Below are 25,858 nucleotides of genomic sequence, written 5' to 3' on the forward strand. Positions count from 1 at the left end.
TATTTTTAAGTTTCCTGTTCCACGCATTTTTTCATTTTTCAATTACTCCGTGTCAATAGTGAACACAATTTTTTAATCACTTTGCACAGCGGCTCCTGCTCTCCTTCAAATTAACACTCCCTGTGTGATACTATTTCGTTCTAGGTTATTTGGAAAATGAAATTTGAGATATTCTACTGGGAACACAAAATTAGAAGGGTAGCCAGATTGCAGCCATTTAATATCCAGAGACAGTTTTCAGAGGAACTATTTCACTTGTAGAAAATGGTTTCAAATAAAAATGTTTAAGGTGAATCTGTGAATAATCCAGTAGGAAAGACACGTTGCTATAGAGTGCTGCAGGAATGTGTCCTAAACCCCGGAAGTGAGTTAGCATTTTTTGCATTCCCGGGTTCCTTCACCTCAAAGGGTTTTTTGAATGGGATTTTTGGTCAGATGCCTGATATAGCTTAAGAAAATGTCATGTTTTCTTCTACGACATATAACTTGTCAGTAACCCACAGTACAGAACCCCACTCTGGTGTGTGCTAACAAGTGGCTACTTGAGACTACAGAGGTTGTCGGGGACATCAAACGTCATCATGCCCGACACAGACACCCCTTGCTGACAAAATGTGTTCGCATCAGAGCTTATTTTCTGAAATCCAATTGGAAAAATCCAATAAACTTTTGTTGAGGGCACCAGGGCGATGCTAACCTCTGTGTTGGCCTACACATCCCTGAAGCACTCGTCGATCTTCAGTGTTTTGAGCAGCTCAGACTAAATTTCATTGTTCTCTGTCACATGTGGTGACTAGCAGACATCTCACAGTTTGAGCTCAAAACTACAATAGATTTTAAAAAAGAAAGTAAAAGATATCTGCAAGAGTAGATGAAAAAAATATTTTCCCCATTTCTTTTTCCATAGCAGCCATTAGGTATTGATCTATGCTCATAACAGAAAAACATCATCGATATCCTGCTTCCAGGTCAGCGCGTGACTAGTATGCTAAAATCTTTCGGGTAGAAAGCTCCTGGTTCTCGATTCAGGGTGAGCTCACCGCTGCAGAACTCAGTTCCCCACAGTCTGTATTGCTGTTGAATATATATTGCTTACTCATACGCACCCAAACACAGCGAGAGCAGATGGTTTGTGTTTATAAAGATGGAGACATTATTGTTATTGGGAGCGGCGCGCTGCTGGGTTCTGCTGAAGACTGTTGTCATTAACTTCTAGAACATTAAACTCTTTCTTTCTGCAGAATTGTAGCACATAGACGTCACGTTAGCTGCTTCAGGTCGGAGTGTTTGCTTGCTGACATTAGAACTCTTTATATTTTTAATTATTACAAGGTATTATGCACATTAATTAGTATTGTTCTGCCTATTTCTATCTCTACTTTTCTGTAAATCGAATTTCTCTACAGGTTAATAAGCTCTATATGATGAATGCAGTTCTGGACAGGTGGCTCCCAATGAGAGGGTGAAGAGTAATGAGTCCCCCCCCACCTCTCCCCACCTGCATTTATTAAGCCCAGATCCCATGGACCCATTTAGCTAATTGCATAGCGGGGTCTGCTACTTGTCCATGAGACTGGCGGAAGACCCCAGACAATTAGTTAGTGGGCTGCAGTCAGTCTGTGATGTTTGCAGTGATTTAGGACTTTTAATCCCTCGCTACAGAAAGCATCATCATCATCATCATCCTAAATTTCCTCTTTTTACTCCTCAAATTCCACCCTGTTTCTCTGAATTTTTGCTGTGGTTTAGACGAGACGTCTTTGGAGCAGAAAAGGGCCAGTTTGACACTTTTTTAGGGTTTTTTTTGGGCTTCAGTTTTCACCGATTGGACTGTCCTTGATGCTAAGGGTTTAATGCCGCAAGGATGTAGCTGCAGGCACAATTCATCTCCCAGCAGAACGTCTGCGATGTGCCAGTTGTCTGACTAATGTGTACTAAATGAAGGAATGTTCGACTACATCTACATTTTGGACGATAATAAGCTTGAGTGCACTTGAGAAGGGAATGTATTTTAAGTTCTTGCCACTGGGTTTATAAGATACAGGATTTCCTCCTCCTTCAGTTTTGGAATTTTGTAACTGTTGCAATAGACCATATGCAGGGTGGGGAGCTCAAATGTTGTACTGTTGTGTTCCAGGTTGCAAGTCATTGAAACATAGGGAATCAGTTAAAGGAATAGTTTGACATTTTGAGTATAAGGCAGGTCTAGGAGCTAAAGAGCTATTCAAAGTCAAGTCAAATTTGTTTTAGATTGGTGGCTATTTAATGTGCCAAGATGCTTTATTTTATTCCCACACACACAAATCCACACACACACACACCTTTGGTAAATAATATGAGTTGCTACCTTGACCTCCAGCTGTGTGGATGGTGCAAGATGCTGAGAAGTCGTAGCGGGCGGCTTTATTAAAGCATTTTTGGGGCTGGAGAAAGGTGTTTCCCAGGCACCGTATTGTCTGACCTGTCCCCGCTCTGGTCCTCCTCTGCAGCGTGTGATTAATGAAAGTGCAGGACGGACGGAACAATGAAGTCTCCAGTGGCACATTGTGCTTTTTAAGATTGCCCCTGCGCTCCACCTCTGGAAACCCCCAGGGGACCGGAGAAAGTTTTCCCCACTCATTCAATTTTACACCGAGCCCTATTTCCTGTCATTTTTATAGCCTTGTCATGAGAGTTGACAGGAGTTAATCTAAGAAAATAATACTGAGAGCTCACTTAGATTTCTAAGCACAAAGTAATAACTGATGTGTAAAATGTGTAACCCCCCTCGGTGGTGTTTTCTAAAAACTCAGCATGTTGAGTTTTGCTCAAAGCGATCCCCCTCGGGCTCAGTGAAGAGAATACGTGGAATGCAAATGCCTCTAATGTTGTGCGAGATAAGGTTTCTCTCTGCTCGAACATGTTTTTGTTTAATTCTGGTGCTTACGTTTATTTTCCTGGAGGCAGAAGGCTTCGCATATCTCCATTGTCACATTATTTTCAGCTCCTCTTTCCACAGATTCCTCTCCGCAGTCGTCGCCGTTTGATCTGTGAGAAAGTTTCCCTCTGATGTGGGCTCAGTATGATGAGGCCCTGTTGCTTGGCACCTTAACCACTTATTACCGAAGAGCATAAACGTTGTAGAATAGAGTTTAAGTAACAGTTGATGTATAACGGTATCATTTAAATTTTAAAGTGGCGCTGGATCATACATTTTCATAAAGGGGAACTGCAACAATTTTACACATCAAAGTCTGTTTACAGGGAGTTGATAAGTTGCTCCAGTGACGACAAGTCTGAAAATGAAAAAGAAATCTGTGACAGGGGGTCTGAAGTTAGAAACAAGTGAGCTTACCACACCTCTGTAGCACGCTCTACTGCCCTTTTTCCACTAGCACTTTTGGCCGTGCCGAGTCAAACCGAGCTGTGCTGATTTGCTTTTCCACCAGTTATACTGCGGCGAGTTGAGCCGCCCCGCCTCCAAGCGGGCCGCGGTGACGTCTCGCGACTGCAGCCAACCCATAACAAGAACCCGTCTCAAATCCATACTGAACTCATGTCTCTGCAGGAAACCTGAGAAAAGGACGTTTTTAGTCTTTTGTAGCTTCTAACTGAATCTCCTTAGATTCTCTCGTCCTGTTTGTACTTTCAAACATCTGCTGTGTTTTACTGTTTGGTCGTGTTCACTTTCAGCTGTTTCAGGAGTCATGTTTAGTGACTGCTGGTGAAAGCACAATGTGAGCTGCCACTAGCAAGTCTTTTTTTACCAAGCTGTCTGCATTGTGGGTCATGTAGGCGCTCGGTTTTGACAAAGAAGAAGAATGCATGGAATCAAAAAGAGGATATTTTGCTTCTAAGGTGGTTTTGTTTTCATCCGTGTCCGAAATCCTGCATGACTGCGATAAATGTCACCTTTTCCTTTCCTTGTTGTTCTTTACCGTATACACACTAATGGAACCCATTACTGTTTTTGGACCTCCTCAGTGGAATCTGTAAAGCGAGTCACTGTGTGAATCAGTTACCTCCCAGTGAGAAACCCAAAACCTTGTCCTGCTCCCTGCCAATGTCAGCAGGTCAATGACACTCGAGGGACAGGTTGTTGCTGCTAGCAGCCTGAGCTCACGCCGAGCTCTGAGTGGGGAGTCTGATGAGTAAGCAGGTAATCAGAAGCCGGACAGACGGTTAGCGGCTCCAGCCAATGTTTGCTTTCGTCAGAATGCAGCTGTTTGCATTTGACCCTCTAGCATTACATTGTTTGGAATTCTTTACCCTTGGATGGATTAATTAATGGATTAAGATGCTGCAGTCCTGTTTTCCTCTGATAAAAAACATAATCCTATAACACCTGTGCTGTGTGGGAAAACAAATCACTTTACCTGTGTATAGGTATGCATGGCTGATGCATTCTTGCCTCCAGCGCAGTCTTGTTGGGTGTGTTTGCGAGAGCTGGTGTGACTGCAGTGTGTGCTAAACCTCCTGAGAGAGAGAGGACCTGCACGATGGCGAGATCCTGCAGTGTGTTTCTTTTCCCTCCAATGATCCACCTCGAGTGTCTCTCACTTGTCCCCCATCAGTCTCCAGCCTGTCAGTGGAGCGGCTGCAGCCCATGTCATTAACTTTAGCTGTGGGCATTATACCGTGCAGCCTGGACAGGTGCAATAACCCCCACTGCCTATTGTGACATATTCTAGTTGTGCTGCCAGTCCAGAACATTTGGACACTTGGAGTAAAATACCACATGTGCCAAACTGACTGCAGATTCTGTTTTACTTAACTACATGTAGTCACTGTTGTGTTATATCTGCCATTTTTCACTGCATACTAGATGGGAGTGGACTTTCTGTAGATGATGGCGCACTAGAATGGGATTTAGAAGACGGCCTTTTATGCTCCTGCTACCGGCTGGATGATTAAAATCAAAATCATTATTTGAAAGAGAGCAAGAGCCACCATTATGAAAAGCCTGAATACACATTAACAACGTCTTAACAAGCTGGGAGAGGTGAAAAGATTATTTGGTGACCGCGGCTCTTGTTGGCTGTAATGACTACCCTATCGCCTGCACATTCAGCCAGCTGTAGCTAATTAATGTGGCTTCTTGAAGTCGACGTCACAACTGAATGAAACTCTCAGCAGTTAATAGACCTTATTCACACAGAGACCATTTTCCTTCCTCGTACTCAGGTAGGGAAGAAAGGCTAATGCTGTGCTGCTGTGTTCTAGGTTGCAAGTCAAATAAACATTAAGTATCTGAAATTGCAACTGAAAACATGACATGACCTGATTTCTGTCGGATCATGTAACTAGGAAGTGGTTGGACGCGAACCTTAGCCGGTTAACGGGAGCTTATACGTTATTGCGAATCAAACAGGAAGCAGTTAAATGATACGTTTGTCAGATTCTCTACGTTGAAGCAACGTTCAGCCTGGAACACCGCAGTGAGACATTTGAGCTTCCCACCCTGAGCATGACGACAGAGGAAAATGGCCGCCATGTGAATATGTTCTCTTTACAATCAGCCAAAGAGGGTTTTATCAAGAAAGGGACACCACTAGAAAGTGTCTTTGTGCTCTTAAAAAAGGCCAACAGAGCGGTGGATCTTCCTCTTCATAAACATGTAGCTGACACCTTGACAAGTCACTAACTGCTTGCTAGTAAAACGAGCCACAGCTGACGGAGATAGGACAGGACTCAGAATCCTACAGAAAGCCAGTTTAAACTATTCCCCCTAACAATAACATGCTGAGGATGACGATCACAAGATTTCAACTTGTCACTGTTAGTGCGACGTATTTTTGCTTGACGGTTTCCAGGACTTTCCCCTGAGTTATTTAAGTTTTCAAGGCCCATAAGGCTAAACTGATTCAGCTGTAAGGTCCAAATAGGGACGTCTAAAGGGAGAGCAGCCATCTTGCTGCAGCTGCTTACTTATCTGGAAAAGTTTGTTCCGGGTTTGCAAGTGCATTGTCCCCAATGTCATGGCCGAGGAGGGCTGGTGTTACAGAGCAATCTAAAGAACAATCAGTTGTTTCTATTTTCTCTCATACTCTGAGTCGACCGGCAGTAGCAGCACTTTCAAGGTGTGACACAGAATATCCAGGATTGACATAAAGTGACCAGTCTTAAACCCCAAGAGTCTGTCTGTCCTCTTACCACTCCCTGATTAACACTGTCAGTTAGTTATCATTTAATAAAAGTGCAGATGGCTGATTATTTGTTGATGCTGCTCTGTGGCTGATACAACACTGTGTGGCTGGGGCAGATGTCAGTGTATTAAAGCACAGCGGGGTGTTTTTTTGAAAGCTGCCATACCTGGAGTGCAGTGGGTCACAGTAAGCAAAGGATGTGAGATTGATCGAGCTAAATGAAGCCGGTACAAAAAAAAACAAAAAATGCCCTGAGCGTTACTGATGATAACTACTAATTTGCCTTGGCCACCACTGAGTAGTTCACCTGATTTAACTTCAATCACCTCTAACGAGTTTGATTCCAGTGTACATGCACATTTGATTTCTTTGAATTATTTATCTAACAATGCATTCATTTTATATTTCACTGTTAATAAACCCTATTTGAATTGGTGCATTGGGGAAGAAACTGCACTGCAATGTCCTTCCTGTATTCGATGCTTGTTTTCATTCATCCATTTAACCAGCTGTAATTGTCTCCTTATTGTTGACAGCAGGCTCATTATCTTTTTACTCAGCATATTTTCATTTTGTGTTGCTTTGATTGTATCTCGTCCTCAATGGGTTGCCTCATATGCCATAGCCAATTACAAATATCTAAGAATATATTGCTGAGCATTTTGTGCCCGGAGCTGTCTCTGGATCGCTCCTCTTTCGGATCCATTTAAATTTCGAGGCAAGATTGTGGTTATCTTTATATGTGATCCTGTACATTATCTGTTCGTTTGTCTCATACGTGTTCAAAATTTGTCTCTTTTCAGCTGTGAATATCAGCGGACGTTCAAGGCTGCATTTCCCTCAGCAATAAGGTAAGAAACTAATAATGGAGACGTAGTGAGAGAATGGCTCTTTAATAATCAGTCTGGACTGTAGCGAGACAGACTGGAAAACCGTCAGCCGGCTTGGCTGCTGCAACATGTACTGTATGCATTTATACAGATGGCTTGCACTACACGAGAGAGAAGCAACTGTAAATGTGTGATTTGGTTTTTCATTTAATGTGATTAAATCACACATTTGAATAATTACAGAAACATCCCACTCTGAATGTTATGATGTAGAGGTAAAAGCGTTCTTGTGGTGACATTGCATCACCTACACTGTAAAAATTGGGTTGCATTAAAGGTCCCATATTATGCTCATTTTCAGGTTCATGCGTTTATTTTAGGTGTCTAGTAGAAGATGATTTCATGTTTTAGTGTTCAGAAATCACATTATTTTTCTCGTAATGCGGCGCCTCTTTTCACCCTCTGTCTGAACGCTCAGTTTTAGCGCCCGTCTCTTTAAGGCCTCACAAAAAGCCCAGTCTGCTCTGATTGGTCAGCTCTCACAGGACTGAGCAGGCACCAACTACCATGTTTTAGCAGCAGATGACCATGAGCGTGCTGGGGGCGTGGCTGAGGGTGGTGGCTGTATAGTTGTGACATCACAACCTTACAGAGGTCCTGACGTGACCTGACGTTTTTGAATACGGGCTGTGTATAGTTCTGCCTGGAGGGTTTGATACTGTCGTAGTATTCATATAGCATCTAGAACTGCTTTATAATCCAGTTTGACATAATGGTACCTTTCAGTATGGCTGGTAACATACTGTAATAGTGTACTGGAGGTGTGCTACCTTGAATCAGTGTCAGCGATGGTGTACAATTACATGTGGCCGCTCTGTCGCGTACTAAATGTTTGTTTTGCAAAGACGTGTCAGGATAAGGAGTAGTTTCCAGCTTCCAGGTCGCCATATGGAAGCAGGCTGTGTAAGAGCCAAAGCCTAGAAGCTTTCTTTATAATGGTTTTTGTCCTGCAGGGTCTTTGCTTTTCTCCGCTGCTCTTAATTGCAGCAGCCGCCGCAGTTTCTCTGTATTTTCTCGCACTTACAGTTTGACGTTTCTGTCTGTTTCCTTTTTTATCTTTTTATGATTCACTCTCCTCATTTACACAATCACACAAAACACTGACAGCAAGGTGTTGGACCTACCTCATACGCACTTCACCTGTATAATTCATTTCAAACAATAACGCATCCTATCGGTTCTGGGGCCTGTTGAAACTAAATCGTCCATTTCCTCTCGGTTTGTGTTTACCCAGCAAGGTCGAGTGTGTGTGCGCAAGCCACACACACCTGCTTTAAAGCCTCCTGCCAGGTGCTCTGTATCGATTGGAGCTGCTGATTGCTTTTATATAATTAATGAAAGTCAATGGAATTTTTAATATACTAAACGTGTGTGCGCCTGCACATCTGCAGCTCTCCATGACAGCATACAATAATGCACATCTTCAAGCTGACTCAATGAGCGGCTTTCAGAGGGCAATTACAGTAACTGACAGCATCTGGTGCCCAGCCTCTCACTGTAACCAGGCTGCACTCGGCAAATGAGGTTACGGTTGCTGTGCATTTCAGTTTTCCAAAGATTAATGAGCCCTAATGTTGATTTGTCTCCCGCCATGCTCCAATAAGCAGCCAGATCTCGGCTTAATCATATGTGCAGCGAGTTCAGAGCTACAATACGGTAAGACCACAGGTTTAATCGTGTTTTTGGCCTTGATAGGCTCCCTCTCCCTTTGACTTCGACAGCCTTAAGCGCTGCCGCAGGTGGTCTGAGAGGCGCAGGGCAGAAAACAAATCGGCGTCCTGCAGAGTGTTTGAAACCAAACGAACTGTGTTCTTACAGAACTTTAAGAGTAAGAAAGAGCATGTTATTCTGACAGCACTTGCATTAAACTTTTCCCGAACATACCAGTGAAATGTAGACCTTTTTCAGGAACTAAACACTGGAACTAATGTTGGATACAATATTTACAGCATGGGACAGTTTCTGGCGTCTAGATGTGCTACATAACCGTCATTCTTGGCTTTAAAAGCATTCTTGGCACTTTTTCCATATCTCGGTCACCCTGGATCATTTTGAAAATCCTCTCAAGATGTCTGTCACCTTTCCTGTCTTCTACTGCTTTTGCTCGTCAGTGGATGATCTATGGTCTACTTTGGGAGCTCATTTTTAACTCTCTGCTTTACTTTGGATTTTAGTGTCAGCAGATGAAAAAGGAAGCCGTCTGACTGAGCAGAATTTAATTACAGTCACACACGCTGTCGCACCTCATTTTGCTTTGTTTGATATTTATAAATGACCGAGAGCTGTGCTGATGATCAGGCAGCGGCAAACCTAATTTCGTTATTTATCAACAGTAATATTTCTTCTTTTTCTCACTGTTGCAGGCACAAGTTTAGATTAATTCCCTCAGCCAAGAGGAATAAAACATTTAATTGGAACGGTGCATTTTTGTTTCCCCAATTAATTTTAATTACCAAGTTAATTACTATATATGTAGGTTTATTACATTTAAACATCCAAGCTTTTCCACATGGCCGTGAGTGGATGCTCTGATTAGATGCTCTTTTCTGGGCGGCTGTGTACTGTCAGGCACTTTCTTGCCAACTTATTCAATCAATTATTGTATAGACCTTTTTAAGTGCAGCTAAACAGCTTGGCCATTTTGTTCCAGAGAGAGAAATGTCTGTGCTGAAGATGGCTGAACGTCGAGGCGTTTCTAACACAGTGTATTCTCCTGGTCCTCGGCCAGCGGGCTCCACTCGGGATCGACTGCAGTAATTCTCAGCAGTCTGGGACATGCGACCAGATTCAAACTCAGAGGGCTGTAAGAGGATAACGATCAGTGTGATGCATCATTGCACATTTATGAATATTTTGTGTTTATGTAAACTAAAACTGTTTTCATGGTCGACATTTAAGACTGTATACAAACCAGACTGTAAATATCCTTGTCCTTGTGGCTTGAACCCTCTAATCATAGATATTTAAATGTAAAAGTACTGTATATCCCAACATGTTTGTTGGATGTACTGTATCATATATCTTACAGTCATGGCTGACACAGACTTTATTCACTGTGGTGACTGTAAAGGCGGCGGTCACATCTGATCATGTCCAGATGTTGTGGAACTGTTGAGTCAACGCAGCAGCATCACTTAGCAGCGCCGTCACCTGCAGTTAGTACAAGGTCCATTTATCAGAACCGGTGACGACTGGGTCTGTTACTCAGCTGTCCCCGCTGACTGTTTATGGACTTGGAGGATGTGGTTTGGTCGTCAAGTGTTGCTGCTTTGCTCTATTTAGTAAACAAGGAGGTGATGTCACACTCGGCAGAGCAGACTGTGGGGCACCCGTGTTTTATCCATTGTAACCACCATGAATCCAAGTCACTAGCTGCGGTCATATGAACATGAATTCTTTAATCCGATTGAAATCATTCTGATTAGACGCTAAATGTTACATGGATGCTAAAACAAGTGTGTGTTTACGTGCTCCAAAGCATTTAATCAGAATATATGTTGTTGTTTTTTGACATGTGCAAAGTGTTTCCGATTGCTGTAAAGTCTCGAACCTGCTGGAAATGTGACAGAAGAAGAAGATTTTTTTTTTTATCAACTTTTTTGCGAAAATTTTATTAATTTATTTATTAATTTGCTTGCTGTTAAAACAATATTCAAGATGGACCCACAAAGTGTTGTGGAAACATTATTTGTGTTTCTGGTTTGGTGGATTCCGACTTTCGACCATCTAATTCAGCAATCCTTAAATCTTAGATGTTTTTTTTTTAAATAAAAAAACAATCAAATTACACATTGACATGGTTATTCGGTGCTAATATTTCCCTGTTGAATGGATTATCAAAGGTTTAAACCATCCAGCTTATTCTGATAGAAAATAAATTCAGACTGAACTGGATCGAATCGGTCTCTTCCAATTAAGGCTGTTACACGAGGCATTTTTATTCTGACTGGGCTATTATTCTGATTATTAGTGAAATGTTAAGGTCCATTTATATGCAGCTACTCTTCCACCAGACAGATTTGGGGTCAGGTATCAGTTTAAATTTGCAGGGCTATGGCATTTAATTATAAAAACAAAGAAACAAACAAAAAACTTATTTGATAATGTTTCACCTGGCAAACCAATTATTTGAGAAATGAGCCTCAGGGCTGCAATGTGACAGATCTTCATTTGTCAACTTGCCGTCCATTAATTTTTATGAGAGCTGTGTTCATGCCTGGCTCTTGACCGCATCTTACAGTGACTCCTCCATGCTATCACCGCATTCCTCCCACTGACACATTTTACTGGTAATCAGGGATCGTGCCTGCCGAGCACATTGCTGCAGCAGCTGGCTGGCACGGTTCGCAGTGAATGACCTGTTTTTCCAGGCAGTGGTCGCGCCATTGGGAGGGTTGTGCCCGACAACTGCATCACCGCCAAATAGAACAGGCCTCGGTGTCCAGAAACCTACTGGCCTCCTTGTCATTCAGATCCAGGCGGCCACCATGGGTCTGCCAGTTGGAAATAGTTTTGAGACTGATTGAAAGAGGGTGAATTCTGGCCCAGATTTCTTTTTCTTCTTTGCAGTGAAGCAGGTGAAATTGTAGGTTGGATCCGATTTGGGCCATCATGTATGTGTATCTTAGTAATGAAGCAATATTGGCCTGATATTGATCAAACCACAGTCTTTTCCTTTTAGTCACATTGTCATATTTCATTGTCATCATAACTGCAGCAATGCGAAAACTTAAATATAGCAGCACTGACTCACAAATGGCATTTGTCTCATGACTAAAATTGCACTAAAATGATCCCCCCATCTGATACTCAGCTAAAATAGATTTTATAGCAAATATGATTCATACAGTATGCAAATCACTTCAATCTCTTCATAGCAGTGGAGTTATTATGGAGGAAACGGATCAGACTAAGTCTTTATGCTATAGTTAAAGGCCAGGGATAATTCTGGCTGTCAGACAAAGTCCCATAAGAAATACTACCCCCCTCAGTAACTGCTAAAAGCACACCAAAGCACAGTGATTATGTGGATGTTCAGTACACGGCGAGTGTTTTTGGATTCCCCATCTCTTTGTGATTTGCCCAGGCAACTTCAGGGCTTAGGAGTGTCTATGTGACATGGGTACAGATGACCAGAGATAACCTTACGCACATTACGTTTCTGCCTCAGCCTTTTTTCATCCGTCAAAAAAAATCTAAAAACTGAAAAACAATTATGCTTGTCATGTCGGAGGACCGTTGGCTCTTTGATAGGCGCATGGACCGGAGCAGTGTTGGAAGAAGTATCTTGAGTTATAGTGCCAGTACCACAGTGTAGACAAATGGAAACAAAGTCCTGCATTCATATTTTACTTAGACAAAAGTTCAGATGTCGTAGGAGCAGATTGTGCTTGAAGCAAGATTATGCAACTCTTGCTGAGCTGCGGCTTCCGCTACAACTTACAAATGTGGCATAATTATATAAATTTCTGTGCAACAAACTGACTCAGTAACGTCCTTTAAGCAGCAAGTGTCTACACTGGTTACATTTGGCTAGCATCAGCTCATGTACTGGTCATAGCGGACCAAGTTCATCAGCAGGGCAACGGTGCTCATAAAGGAAGTTACTGAGTCGGTTACTGCCTCCACCAAGAAGTTTATATTTTTTACCCTGCTGCTGCAAAGTGTACACATGTCAGCAATGATGGGTTGTAACTAAGTACATTTACTCAAGTAAGCACACACATGTCTTGAAGACGTTGGCCGACTTATAGAAGTTACTCAAGTACGACTTTGAGATGCTTTTTAAAACACTGCATCTCAGCATCTTGCAGCTCCAGAGCTTTGAGGTGAAACTTACTCGACGTGGAAGCTGTTAGTTTAATAGTTGACACATTCCACATGATCGACACTTTGTGACACTGCGGCGTAGCGCTGCTCTCGCATGATGCAGCTCTGTAAGATTTTTGTGTTTTGAGAGAAAGAAAAGCAAAGATCAGAGAGCAAAGCTTTGAACGCAGTCAGAGTCATATTGGCCTCGGGCAGAAAGTGAAGGTAGTTCGTTTCAAATCTTTTCTGCAGGTTGACACAACTCGGCTCTTTGACTGTCATTTTGTCACGGTGGTCTGTTTGCTCACCGCTTGTGTGTTTTGATGTAGGCGTGCTGTTGTGACGGGAAAGGATTGTGTGTGGATGATTAACCTCGTGGGGCTGATTGCAGGTTTGCGCTTGGAAAGTATGTGTCAATAAGTAGACGCTGAGACCTGTGTATATTTTTAGTTCACAGAGCTCCTCGTATTGTGATGCGATTGTGGTGTATTTCATCATGGGCAACAAGTGGCAGCCAGTTTGCATGGAAAGGAAAGGAAAAAGGATTTAGGCGATGTGGTTAATCACAGTTGTTAGGGAAAATCCCTGTATAAAAATTAGCAAAAGTGTTATCACCCTCAGGGTTTCAGTTTTCTGCCTAACTGCTTATGCTCCCCAGGCAATCGAAGCTGGTTCCTCACACTCGAACAAAATATTTTATAATATTAACTAACGTAACTCCTTTTGTGTTCCTCCAAGAACAAACACGTCCGGTAAGCACTGAATAATACAACTCTAAACACAACGCACCGACCAGCAGCAGCTTCAATCCACACTCGTATCAAGCAACAAATATCAGTTGAACTGTAGTGTTTTCTCATTTCCTCGCCTTAGAAAACAGATCAGATATTAGTCAGGCCTCAACCATCCTCCGTATCCATGGCAACTTGTATTCGCATTTCGAACACATCCTCAATTGGCAGTAGTTACAGTAGTCTGAGTAGCGTTAAAGGCTGAAAAACTGAAATGTGGTAGTGAGTGAATAGTGAGTGGTGCCACTGAAACGCTTCACCCTCCCTTGTTTTCAAGCAGCCATCACAGTTGATATCTGGCATGTGCCAAAGGATGGAGAGGGTGATTGTGGTTTGGTTTCAGATGTCAAATTCGATTCACTTCTCAGGCTGAGAGGCTGAACTGATCCCACTTACTGTTCTGGACTGAACTCATTCTTTCAACTTGGAAGAAAAATCTTTGGGAGGCAGGAGGGAAGATACGATCAGCTGAAATGAACAACTTTTGCTCCCCTTTTTACGGCCAAATAATAAACAGCAACCTTTCCTGTGACTCGACGCGGAACGAGGCATCAGCAGCAAGCTTCATGTTGGATTTGTGGGAGTGCTGCTCGACTGTTTGCCTCTCTCTCTCTCTCTCTGCGTGAAACTCGACACCTGCGTCGGTGCTGCTGCCGACAGAGATGCATCACCTGCCTGCCTGAACCATTTGCCAAGCTCCCTCCCTCCCTCTCTTTCTCTCCCTACTCATACACATGCACACAAACGTGCACAGGCAAAGACACACAGGCAGACAACAGCCGTGTAGTTACTGTCACTCAGGAGGTATGCAGTCTGTCACCTGACCTCACCACCAACCAGGTGGATAATTATGCTAACAGGCTTTATTTCTCACATGTAGCTTCCTTTTCAGGTCGCAGCATGACGGTGTGTGTACCTTCCAATTTTTGTGTACACGTGTGTCGCAATTGACTCGTGTGACAGTGAAAGGCAATTAAAAGCATTTGTTTTATTTAAGGTGTCAATATTTTTATTGCTTTGGACATATCACTGAAACCTATTAATTATGTTTTCTCAACATGTCAGCAGAAATATGAGTAAATGATGAAAAATGTGATTGGTGGATAGATTTCTGCCTCCCGGCCCTGGCCTCGGTCACAACCAACAAGTATTCATCAGCATTTACTCGCCGACTGAAAAAGGCTGAAATAGTGGAATTACTCTTCAGTGATCCAGATGTTTTCTCTAAAAGACTTGCAACATTCAGTCAGCCTGGCTTCATTTACGTTGAAAAAACTACTTTAAAGGAAAAGTTCACCCAAATTTTTTTATTCAGCCATTGTCTACTCACTCTCATGCTGATGGAAAGTCAGGTGAGGTGAGTCCACAAAATATTTCTGAAACTTCGCAGCAAAACTGCAATGTAGCAGACTCCTAAACAACTGAAGTTACATAAAATGGCTCAATACAGCTCATCCGGCGTAACCCAAATCTCCGGAAGCCCCAAGATCCCAAAATGAATTCAAAAGATGTAATTTACAGTCTCGACGTGGGGCCAAGCTTGTGCACACATGTCAGACTGGTTGCGTGCTAACACTTTTAAGATTTCAGCTTAAAAAAGGGTGTAAATAACATCTTTTCAAACTAATTTGGCATCTCAGGGCTTCCAGGGACTTGGATTACGCTGGATGAGCTGTATGGGGCCATTTAATGTTTTTGGGTTGTTTATTTTTTTAAGTCCCCAGCTACTTCAGCTGTTCAGAAGGATGCTGCAATGCTGTTTTGCTGTGAAGCTCCAGAAATGTTTTGTAGACTATGAAGACTTCACTTGACTCTCCATCTGCATGGTTGTGAGCAGATAATGCCTGAATTTTTATTTTCAGGTGAATTTTTCCTTTAAAGAAAAAAATGGAGCGAGGGTCACTGATGCACTCAGAAAAAGGCTGAGCGACATCTCCTCAGTTCCTCACCCTTCATTTCCCAGCAACTCCAGAGTCACATGTGCTCTCTCTTAACCTTCCCGGGCCACCGCGGCTCCATTCAACCTGCTGCATGACGATGACCTCACTGTGAACCGAGTCGGCTCGCTCGTGTGTGACTAAGACTGTGTGCTTTAGATCACTTCCATTTCTGCCTGATGAGTAGGCAGAGAGAGCGTCTCCCATGTCATGTTTACACTGCGTTATCATGGAAATGACGACAGTGGTGATAAAAAAAAAAAAACGAGCGTTTGCAGCTGAGTTTATTCAAAGGAAAAGTCAGCTTGCTGGAGGAAAAAATGTTTGAAACTGATTCATCTTTGAATAACTCTGTATATACGGGAGCATATCTGTGCAGTTGAGAAGACTGATTAATATATTGAAACACTCAAAAGGCCAAAAGAGATGAGTAGCAATAAAAGTGGTCAGCAAGCTGTTGGCTGTACATGAGACTGTAATAACAACGATCTGCACATAACCCGTTTGGAGGGCGGTGTCTTTTTTTTAAGCTTTTACAAAAACATCAGCACAAGAACAAAAGGAGCTTCTCTTTTCTAATGTAAGCTGAACATGTTAAAGCATGCTACCATACCTACAGAAACCTACCTTTGCTTCTGAAGCCGTGGAGCGTATCATAAGCAAACAACTGTATTTACAAGGTGAAAAAGCCCCGATAAAGAGTAACTCCAATCATTTTTTCACATTAAAGTGTGTCTACAGGTCTTGGAGTACTACTGTACATGATAAACAAGCTGTATAAAGCCTTTTGTGAAGCTGTGTGCAATCTGATAAATTGCCTCCAGTGATGTCACTCAGTGGCTCAGTTGCATTGTGGGTAATGTGGGTGGCAGGTTTAAAAAAAAAAAAAGGAAGACTGTGGAATAAAGGAGCTGATACCTCTGTCTGCTATCAGTTTTGATCATTTGCTTTTAAACTCTGCATAGTCCATGCTAGACCGGGCGACTGCATTAAAAAACTGGTGCCCACATTACCCACAATGCAACTAAGCCACTGGATTTATCAGATTACACGCAGCTTCCTTTGGAGCCACAAAATACTTTCAACTACTAAACTTTTTTCCACATGTGCAGCAGTACTCCCCAAAACCTGTAAACACACTTCAGTGTGGTGGAGTTACCCTTTAAAGACAATTATTCCATACTATAGATTAATGATAGTGGCTCCATCCTGCTCTTTGTTTGGCACTGGAAGTTTGTGTTCCAGCAACTCTAGCCGGGATTTAAAGTTAAAGGGATGGTTCAGAGTTGTATGAGGTTCAGTAGTTATCCATAGTCTGTGTATTACCCACTGTACATGACAGTTGGCATGCCCCCAGTTTGGAGAAGCAGCAGGAGTGCCGGTGTAGGAAGTTAAGCAAAGCACTGCCGTAGATGGGGTCAGCAGCAAAACTTAATTTAGCCACCTCAAACAACGGAAAAAAATCTATCATTTAGGTGTTTGCTATGTTTAGGATATTTTCAGTGCTTTACCTCGCTGTCAGTTGGACCTTTTTCCTAAAAGGGCTTACTAGCTCTGCCCTGCAATGCAATGTTGATTCTTTATGTCCATGTTTGTCGACATGGATCCAATCTGGTGAGGAAGTTGATCTTTGCCCGGGATGTGCAGCTTTAACCTCAGTCTTTTCATTTTATCATGCATGCATGCAGATGTATATCATATTAATGACCATTTTACAGGGTTCACATCTGAAAAACACAAGCTGGGACTGGGCTAAAGCTGATTAAATGATAAAATATAATGTATTCATCCCACCTAAGGAAATTAAGAGAGCCACAGCAGCATAGACAAAGTATAAAACAGATGTATGCTAAAGATAAACTGTACTGGTTTGTACAAAAACTGGTCAAAATGGCACACAATGCTTGCAAGTGGTGCAAAGTGTAGATTAAAGTCTCAAAATTGGCAGGTTTCAGCTCAAACAAGAAAATCCACCGACTGTGATGATTCTGTGTAAATTAATAGAATTTGGTGCAGCCTGGTCCTATCACGCAGATTTCCCTCATAATAACTCGAGCAGACCCCCTTGAGAGGGTAACAATGAAGCCTGACAAAGTGGTGCATTACACAGCCTAATTATTATTCAGTAGCAGCGCACACAAAATAGATGGATCATAATATGCAACATGCTCCAGAGCAGATTAGTCCCCAGCCATGTACTTGTTAGTTAGACGTAATAAAGCTTGTGCCACAGTAGGCTCCACACTGAAAGATCTTGTTTTTCACATTTATTTTTCTCATTCTTTGGAGAGCCGACACGTCTGATTTAATCTTTTCACTCATTCTCTTTCATCCACCACGTGCGAACATGTGTTGTAGCACTTGAAATGCGGCTTCTCTGCTGTCAGATTCATTTTGAAAACAACATGATTGCGTTTCCAGCAGCCCCTCACCCTCGCTGCATCTCCTGAGGCCATGTGTGGTGTCAGAGTGAGAGCCACGGTCATATGATAAGGTTGTATTGTGCTGTGCAGTGTGCTGTTTTTCCGTCGCAGGGCCAAGCAGCATTGCTTTAGGTCGGGAACGGTTCGCTTCTTAACTAGAAGACAATTTTGAGGAACAGTTTGTTTATCTTGTTCGACATCTCTGGAGGCAGCAAGTTGGTAAAATGCTATTTAATTTCAGTTTTTGCAGTCAAAAATTATGTCAATGTGTTCTTTTTCAATTATTAGACGGAAGAGAAAGAGTCCGTGGGGAAATTTTAGAAATGCTCCTTTTCTTCTCACCTGCCTAGAAGGGCAGGCTGGCGTCTGTCTGATTGACAGCTGCTTAGTACAAGATTTGACTGGCTGCAATCGAATTAAGGTCACCATCTAAGAAGAAGGATAGTTAACGGTAGTCTGTGAATTATTGCAAAACTTGGAGGCATCATCATGAAACCAAAATGAAAAGCCTAAAATATAAACATATCCTTTTTTTTGTTTCTGTTTCATTCCTCAAAGGAGAACACATTCAATTTCATTTGGACTTTGAACACAGAAATGCTACTCTGGGGTTAACCAAAGACAACAGATGGGCTAATTACCATGCCCGTGTTAACCCAGTTTGGCCCCGGTGTTGAAACTAGGCTACCGACATGCTCTGGCCAAATATTTAATATGTTCCCTGGTCCAGAACTCCTCTCGGGTTGGCCTGTTTCACTTGTGGGCTGCGCTATTATTGGATTAGAGGCCATGTTACTGTAATAGGGCCTGGGCATTCCCAGCAGGCACTGCTCTGCCTCATTGATCTATTGAACAATAGCTACATGTTCTAGTGCTCTGTCTCATTTTCCTTTTATCTCACGAGCCTTTGTCTGACTCGTCGGCCGGCCGTTTTCTCCAAATGAAATCGAAACAGTGGTGAAGTGTAACCTGCTTTCCTCTCCTCTGTTCTGTGTGCGGTGCTTCTACCCTCCTCTGGTGGGACGTCTGTATTTACTGTAGCCGATGTCTCTGAGCTATCGACTTCAACATTGCAACACAAACTAGACCGCTGCAGCTTGAATTGTTGGACATGTGCTTATGTTTGTTCTCTTGGATGTGCATTTCCCAGCTCCACCTCAGCCTCGTCCTGAGACAAGGGAACAGTCTTGGCAGGTGATCAGATTCTTGACACACTGTGCTTAGAGAGTTCAGATAACCTGCTCAGTTAAAGCCCAGGCACACTATCAAGCTATCATTTAAAAATGGTCAAATGTATCTGCAGTGGATTTGTCATTTCTGTGTCCGACCTCCTCAAAGAATGACACATCCAGGGCGCCTTTACTTCGACTCCAGGCCACAGAGGAGTAGTCCAAGTACAGTATCAACTTTCCGAGTGGCCTCACCGCCACAATGTCTTCAGCAGCAGGGAGATGTACATCTTCGGTGTGTGCCTTTTGTGCAGGGTTAATATGATACACGGCTAAAAAGCACCTTCAGGGCTCAGCTGCTTAAAAGCAGTGGATCCTTTCCACAATGGCTGGCTATGCTTTCTCTTTACTGAAGTGGAAGTTGGTGCCGGCCTTACATGTGCTGAACTGAAGAAAGGCAGTGTTTTTTTTTTGTCTTTTCAGAAGCGCACTAAAATACATTTTGACATAAAAGTAGTCGTAGTGTCTCTGTAAAGTATGATGTTAATCACGCTCACCATCTTGGTTTAGCATGTTAGCATGCTAATCTTTCAATAACCAGCACTACATGCAAAATACAGCAGCACATTGTTTTTTTAAGGTATTTGGTCCTAAACTGAAGGCACTAGATGGACGGTGAAGGGACCGAAGTTATTCTGATTCATTTTCTGGGGACCCTGAATTTCTGTGCCGAATTTGAAAGCAACATCATGTAACTTTTTTTACCTTAAAATAACAGCTTCAGAATCATTTTGATGGTACAGTGTGTTGTAATAGGGTGAATTGTGTCTCTGTCTCAGCCACTCCACCCCCCCATCACTTGTTTCTGCACTATGTAACTTCAGTGAGGAAATGATGTGTTACCACCAGTTATTTTCCACACATGGTCAGTATAAGCCTGTGTCGCTATATGCTCGAGTGCATACAAACAGCAGATCATTTAATAATCATAGAATAGCTCCCGGTGACTATTGAATAGCGTTTTTCGATTGAAATGACCATGCGCCACCCCGAAGCGCCAGTATTGTACAGGTTGGCAATGAGACTCAAAAATCAACTTTCATACAAAAAGGAGCTTTAATGGTAAATCTCAGTAATTTCAGTCTTGACCAAAGTAATGAACGGACCAACCAGTGCCACCCCTTAAACCTTAAACTAACACTGCTGGCATTTTTTAAAAGCTTTCAGCTGCATCTCATTTGCATTTCATAACATGACCTCAGTATGAAACACAATGAATATGTACAGTGTACACATTGTACGAGGGGTAGTCACCATATTCCTGGCATTTCCTTTTAATTATTTAGCAGAAGTCCAGTCTGCTATGATTTAATTGGCCCCTGAATGAGCTTCTGCTGTCGTCAGTGTAAACCACATGAAAAATGTTGCTCACAGCAGAGTGCTACTGTTGAATATTCTTTGTTATGTGAGCCAGCAGTAGATCAAAGGAGCGTAGGTGTAACTGGTGCAGTTGGGTTTAAAGTCAGGAGGAGGAGGGATGCTTTGTGCTTATGTATTACAGTGTGGGAGGGTACTGCGTATTAATGATTATGGATTTGAGTGCTCTCTGTCTGTGTGTTTGTTTTTCCCTCGCATCGGCGGTTCGGTGCGTGAAGCCGGCACGTCCAGTTTCTCTGCTCAAAAAGGGCTCTTACTTTTGGATGTTAAAAAAATTGCATTCATTTCTCATGACTGCAAAAAGGTATCACTGCTGCTCTCTTGTTCGGCAGGAGTAAGCACTCATAGTGAGGAGCAAAGCTGAAAGGGAAGGAGACAGATACAGAGCGATGGCACCCTGGTGCAGCGGGTGGATGAGTCGAACAGTCAGATGCAGCAGGCAGGCAGGTAAATAAAGCATGCAGGCAAGCAGATGGGCCTGCATCCAGGTGGATTTACCAGTATGGTGCTGAAGATAGGGGCGGTGTGGAGGGTTGCTGAAGATGAGACTGCAGTTTGTCATCTCAATTTGCAAGCGGTGTGTCATCAGCCTCACGTGTAGTGTTTCTGCTCCTCTTATTTGGTCATTTCTTGTGCTGCTCAAACTTCCTGTGCTTCCGCTTCTGTAATTCTATCAACTTATTAGTCATAAATGACCCGAACAGGCTGTTTAGTCCTTTTTAAATGCCAAGTCAAGGATTGGATAATCAAGTCATTTTTTTTTTCATTTTTCTTTCCATTCAACAGTTCCCCATGATTAAGATTTGAGTCTGACCAGACCCACAATAAGCCCATCAAAGTAATTGCTACTGGCATGGTTCAAAATGGCCTCTCTTTGAGAGATTTTCAACAATTATTTAATGGATTGCAATTAAATTTTGTACAGACAGTCATGTTCCCCTCTGGGTGGATTTTAATGACTAACTTTGGTCATTAACCTTAACTTTTCTTCTAGTGGCTTTGGTTTGTGATTTAAATACATGCAAACCCCGCTGACGTTCCCATCAGCCTCAGCTGTAGCTACTCTGTGTTCAGTGTTAATTAGCAAATGTTAGCATGCTGACAGGCGAAACGAGATGGAGTACATGGCGTCATGCTAATGATCAGCATGCTACTATTTTCATTGTGGCCATGTTCGCATCACTGATGTTAGCATTTAGCTTGAAGCACCATTGACTATGATGAATCCTGCATGCATGTTTTTATTCATTGTGTTTGTTGTGCTGATTCTGATGGTAGAGATGGTATTGATACACATATGTTAACAGTATCCTTATTGATATTGATATTATTGCCTTTAAAACCCGTCCTACTCTTCAAAAATAGTTCATATCCATATCTACTCATGATTGTGATTCTCTTACGCTCTCTCTTACTTTCTAAATGGTGAGAGCAACGGGTTAAATTGCTTTTGGTCCACACATGATTACTAAAGTGGGTTTTGTTACTGCTGTATGCACACTGGAGCCTTATTCCCACCCTGGATTTGTTAGCAGCCCAATGAATTGGTTGAACTGGAGTGTTGTAGGGGTTTTACAATCACATTTGATCTCAGCAAATCCTTTCTCATCGCAGGGAAGGGAAAATGTATAATAGGATGCTTTGGCGGTAATCCATCTTTGATGGAGGCTCTGCCATGTCTTGATTCAGGATGAAGGAAAGATTTACCTTTAATTTTTTTCAACTTGGCTCTTTATTGGAGCTCTATGCTCACAATCGAGCTCATAATTTGTTTTGTTTCACATCATTTGTGTTTAATTAGATGAAAGGTTTGATGTTAAACATGCTGCAGATACCATATTTGTTTATGAAACAAATCATTTCTTATTTGTGATGTGTTTGTGTGCAGAAAAAGACATTATAAATCACAGATGATTCACATCAGGACCCAACATGGTTCCAGGATGGATAACAAAAAACATGCTGTGTGACATAATCTTTTTTTTTTTTTTTTTCCACTACTGCTCACACTGAAAAGGATTTTTTGTTAGCGGGTCAAGGCAGCAGCAGAGTTTGTGGACTGGTTAAAGCACCACAGGAATCTTTTTTTTTTTACCTGCACGGTTGAAAATAATCTGGTTCGGTTGGGTAAAAGGAGCAGAGCAGCCTGTCGGGCCTTCAGGTCAAATTGGTTATCTGGTTATATTTCAGTATTGATGCAGAACATTTGTGTTCTCTCCCTAAGAGACTTTCTTTTCATTCTTCTGTATTTTATAGTATATAAGCTTTCAGAATATTCTGACCTGGCAACAAAGATGTGATTCAAAGAAAAAATGACAGAGGACTTACGTATTTGTCTGACAAACGCTGATATCCACGCAGACATTAGAGCTGGATTGTCAGCTGTTCCACCTGATGATTGCTCTTTTAGCATTAGTCAAATCACTTGATGTTAGTAAGTGGCTGACATGGATACAATTGAAGGACATAATTGGGAATAAAAAGAAAGAAACAAGTCAGATTTTCATTAAGCTCGAGCACTGGGACCTGCTGGTTTCACATTACAAATACAATTAGATTGAAATGAAAAGGCGCCTCAGGGTTTGCTTGATTGCCGGAAAGTTAGTCACGTTAAAGATGTTGAACCATGATGCGGCATTATGTTCCGATCCAAAGTGATTTTCTGTGTGTGTAGTTACACGGCCATAAATAGCTTCCTCTAGTACCATTCTGTAGTCCTGCTGAGCCTGCTGGTGCTTCCACTGATAACATTTCATCTTATTATTAGTTTATCGTGCTCCTTCCTCATCGCTTCCTCTTATCTCTTTACTTCTTCCTGCTGTTTGTCCAACCATTCTTCAAGGCTTGTAGAGGCTGATGCGGCAGAGATTACAGTCTAAAAGAGGAATATCACATTATTTCTTCGGTTTGTTTGTTGAGGCGAACAAACCACCAAAAGGTAAAAAAAAAAAAAAAGCAGACCACCGAGGCTCCAGTATGTGATTTAATCAGAACAGAAAAAGAGAGGTAACATTTTTGACTGACTCTGAAACAGATGGCGGTGCTCTGTTGATTCAAATGACAATACAGGATTTGTAGCATTTATAAAAAAAAAAAAAAAAATGCTTTCATATACTTTATAATAACACTCAGTTCTGTCGGCGTTTCCACAACGTCGCTTATGTTGCTTTCATTCAGTGAATTAACTCTTTTAAGGGAATCTCTGGGAGTTTCCTTCCCCCCGAGAGGCCTTTTCATTCAGTGTCAGGTTAGGTTGAACAATGTGGGATCACCAGAATCATGTTTGATATCTGTTTCAGGGATGGTGTTTGACCTTAAAGCTTAGTCAGACTCTGAAGTGTAAGAAAATGTTTGGCTTTGGTCCAACTGCTATCAACAGGAGGTTTGTGGAAGTGCTTGACTGATTAAGAGGGAGCCCAAAGCAATAACCGAGACAAATTTAAAGGCCGTATTAAGAAGTCATGCACCAATGAAGGCGGTTAATAAAACAAACCAAAAAAAAAAAGTGTATTATTATTCTGAGAGTATTTTTTTAATGATGTGCTTCAGAGGCTTCTTTGAAAGGCTGTCTTAAATGCGGTTTGGTGATATTATGTCTGAATACTGTAATTGTGTTTTATAGTAGGGATCAATGCTAATCTTTTTTGGCGCCTCAGTAATGTGTAGTAACATGCTAATATGCACCACAGCTATGTTCAGGTTGCTACGGACCAGTTTGACATTGTGAAGCCAGACGAACACCTTCACTCTTACATGTGAACACATCTCACATAGGACCCAGATTCTGAACGTCTGAGTCAGGGTCAGAGGCTGAGCTGAGCAGAGGAGGGGCCGCCTGCGCACTGCAGCCATGAACCAGACTGACTTCTCACCTTTGACCTCCCAGGCACAGAGGAGCCCTGTGTCTCCATTGGTCCCAGACAGGAGGTGCTCTGTATGGGAGGTCACAGATCACCTCCCCTTCTTCTTCTTCTTCTTCCTCCTGCAGTAAATCTCTGTGAATCACAGCAGTGTTGATTTATTCATATATTCATCAACTGCAATGAAACAATTTGTGAACACAACAATGACATATGTTGATGAAGGGTACCAGTCATCCAGGTCATGGTAGTTATAAGTGCTGGATCGTAGGCAACTGGACTTGTTTCAGTTTCTTGAAGAAGTTTCACCTTTCTTCCAAGAGGCTTCTGTCTGTCCATGCCACCTGTTCTTTGGCTCAGGGACTGTGTGCTTTGTGCTTCTCGGTTAGCGGCTGAATGACAGTCTGTCGCTGCCGCTCGCTTGTTCTTTGGCTCACGAGCTGTGTGCTTTGTGCTTCTCGGTTAGCTAGCTGCTGAAGAGCAGGCTCATTGGCTGTGTGCTGGGAGCGCAGCACATCGTTGTCATCGCTAACTGCATCCAACTACTTTATGTCTCACTCATATGGAAGAAAACAACCTAATATTACCATAATGAATGTTCTCAGCTACCAGCGACTGGCGTACTTACTTGCACGCTGCTGGACCTGGGTAACAAATTTCGTCCCTTCATGTTTTTAACACGTTGAATGACAATAAACTGAACTGAACTTCTCGATATTCTCTTTTAATTATAGTTTTGAATCTATAATACACAATTTAAGGTAATTTTAGATTTTAAGCAGTGAGACAGACATTATGTGACCATCAACAGATGAGGTAGCAGGCTTACAGCTCAATCTTGTGTGTTGTTTTCCCACAGTGTGCTGTTCAGGATGTTTTTGCAGTTAACTTTATAAGTGGTAAGAAATGGAAGCATGCTGTTAGTAGACGGTTTCTTGAGAGGATAACAGGCTGGAAATTGCTTTCCTGCGACTGTATGTGCGAAGATGACGATGTGTGTTCAGACTCTTCTTGATGTGTCACTGGCAAAGAAACTGATTTTAGAATTGCAATGTTTGAGAAGAGGTTTATTTTGCACATGCAATACGAAAAACGATTGCGACGGGTTGACTCTCCAGTCCCAGCTGTTGTGTATAACATTGGGTGCTGTATTTTTACCTTTGTAGTTTCTTATTTCTGTCTCTTCTTTGTCCCTAGCAGGGACCAGATGGTCCGCTTTTCAAAAAGTGATACATTTGTTGTCGGCTCTTTTGTTTTATGAAGCATAACAATGGCTTTGCTGTGCACAAATTAGCACTTTCTTCACATTCATACAATTTCATTGTTTGTGACAGTACGAGGGAAAGACTTTTTCTCTCAAGTGTGTGTGTGTGTGTGTGTGTGTGTGTGTGTGTGTGTGTGTGTGTGTATGTCATAAC

The 25,858-nt window shown here is 42.2% G+C and overlaps 1 protein-coding gene across 1 annotated transcript in view; it reads left to right on the forward strand.

The window, feature by feature from the left end:
- The window catches only part of tln2a (talin 2a), a 93,524-nt gene that overhangs the window by 17,862 nt on the left and 49,804 nt on the right, over positions 1-25,858 (forward strand). The window contains exon 2 of the mRNA XM_073463975.1: positions 6,929-6,976. The gene's annotated coding sequence lies outside the window, so the exon portion shown is untranslated. The remainder of the gene's footprint in view (positions 1-6,928; positions 6,977-25,858) is intronic.

Source organism: Pagrus major, chromosome 4 (assembly GCF_040436345.1).
Source record: "Pagrus major chromosome 4, Pma_NU_1.0".
Lineage (NCBI taxonomy): Eukaryota > Metazoa > Chordata > Actinopteri > Spariformes > Sparidae > Pagrus > Pagrus major.